Here is a 2,143-nt window from a genome sequence, read left to right as displayed (position 1 = left end):
AAGGAGGTGTGGCCTCTAAGGGTCAGTCCTAGTGAAGGAGGTGTGGCCTATGAGTGTTGTTCCTAGTGAAGGAGGTGTGGCCTATGAGTGTTGTTCCCAGTGAAGGAGGTGTGGCCTATAAGGGTCATTCCTAGTGAAGGAGGTGTGGCCTATAAGAGTCATTCCTAGTGAATGAGGTGTGGCCTATAAGGGTCATTCCTAATGAAGGAGGTGTGGCCTATAAGAGTCATTCATAGTGAAGGAGGTGTGGCTTATAAGGGTTATTCCTAGTGAAGGAGGTGTGGCCTATAAGGGTTGTTCCTAGTGAAGGAGGCGTGGCTTCTAAGGGTTGTTCCTAGTGAAGGAGGTGTGGCCTATAAGAGTCATTCATAGTGAAGGAGGTGTGGCTTATAAGAGTCATTCATAGTGAAGGAGGTGTGGCTTATAAGGGTTATTCCTAGTGAAGGAGGTGTGGCCTATAAGGGTTGTTCCTAGTGAAGGAGGCGTGGCCTCTAAGGGTTGTTCCTAGTGAAGGAGGTGTGGCCTCTAAATGTCATTCCCAGTGAAGGAGGCATGGCTTCTAAATGTCATTCTCAATGAAGGAGGCATGGCTTCTAAATGTCATTCTCAGTGAAGGAGGCGTGGCCTCTAAATGTCATTCCCAGTGAAGGAGGCGTGGCCACTAAGTGTCATTCCCAGTGAAGGAGGTGTGGCCTCTAAGTGTCATTCCCAGTGAAGGAGGTGTGGCCTCTAAGTGTCATTCCCAGTGAAGGAGGCGTGGCCACTAAGTGTCATTCCCAGTGAAGGAGGTGTGGCCTCTAAATGTCATTCCCAGTGAAGGAGGCGTGGCCACTAAGTGTCATTCCCAGTGAAGGAGGTCCTTCCACCCCTTAAAGCTTACACTTTTTAAATTAAAATCAAACAGGTATCAGGAAACGATGATTGTATTGTATCACATTAACATGACTGGCTGTTTGAACGTATCTCACAGTCATTCAACATCCCTCAATTCTCACTTTTGTAAAATAATGGATCGCACAGTCTTGGCTTCCAAAGGCTCTCAGGGCCAAACATTCCCATGGCCACGTCCCAAATCACACACTATTGTATGAAACAGTATGTCAAAGCAGACGGCCAGGAGTCAGGCTGGGTAATACAGCGGCCCATCAGCTACACAAATCACTGTACACTCATATACTTATACAAACGACATACTGCTGAACACGTAAGTCATAAATATAAAAAAAAACAACAACTCATCTGTCCTTCACTTAAAAGCAACAGCGCTGGTGAAAGAGGTGAGCAATATTTGGTCAGGTGGGGGGTGAGTCTCAAAAAAAAAGCTGTGTTTAAAGCATACAGAGTTGATGAGGAATATTCCATCAATAATTCGGCATGTAGCCACAAACCCGTGGTCCAGATCGAGCTTCGTGCTGCAATTCGTGCAAAAAATATGTGTTGAAACTTTTCCAATATGTCTGAGAGTCCTGTGGGGGGAGCGGAGCGCGAGATGCCGGGCAGCAGTCAATAGCAGGGGAAGGGTTTGGGATTTTGGGCCTAGACATAACACGACGAATCGAAAGAAAGTTTGTGGTTTCTTGTTTCAATGCTGTGTGTGTGCATGTGTGTGTGTGTGTGTGTGTGTGTGTGTGTGTGTGTGTGCGTGTGTGTGAGATGATAAGCTATGGGTTTGTCAGAAATTGGCATCTCTATTCAATCACGAGCAGCAGCCAACATTTCAGATCGGCGCTCCACCGACTCACGCTGAGGAGTGATTGACTTCCTCGACGAACGTCGGTGAGGTTTGTAAAGCTCGCAGCGTGCAGTCTCGCTCTCGTCTCGCTCTCGTCTCCTACGGCGCATAACGACAGCGCGGCCTCTTCCTCCATCCTGCTGTACGCTCCAGTCACGACCACGTACCCAGAATCGTCTACTCGTCAGAGATCACAGCCACTGTCACGGACCCGGAAGGGCGTAGCCTGAGCTGTTCTGTGGGAGAGGGCGGAGTCTGAGTGGGTGGAGTCGGGGTCTGAGGCCACACCTTTATCAGGTCGTGATGACAAACAGACATATGAGTGGATGGAGGAAGAGAGAAGGGAGGGGATGGGGGGAGAGTGTATATGATGACAGCATTGAGACAGAGAGAAAGAGAAAGGGGCGGGGT

The sequence above is a fragment of the Ictalurus furcatus genome, chromosome 26 (assembly GCF_023375685.1).
Source record: "Ictalurus furcatus strain D&B chromosome 26, Billie_1.0, whole genome shotgun sequence".
Classification (NCBI taxonomy): Eukaryota; Metazoa; Chordata; class Actinopteri; order Siluriformes; family Ictaluridae; genus Ictalurus; species Ictalurus furcatus.
The sequence above is the reverse complement of the archived record's forward strand: the minus strand, read 5'-3'. Positions refer to the sequence as shown.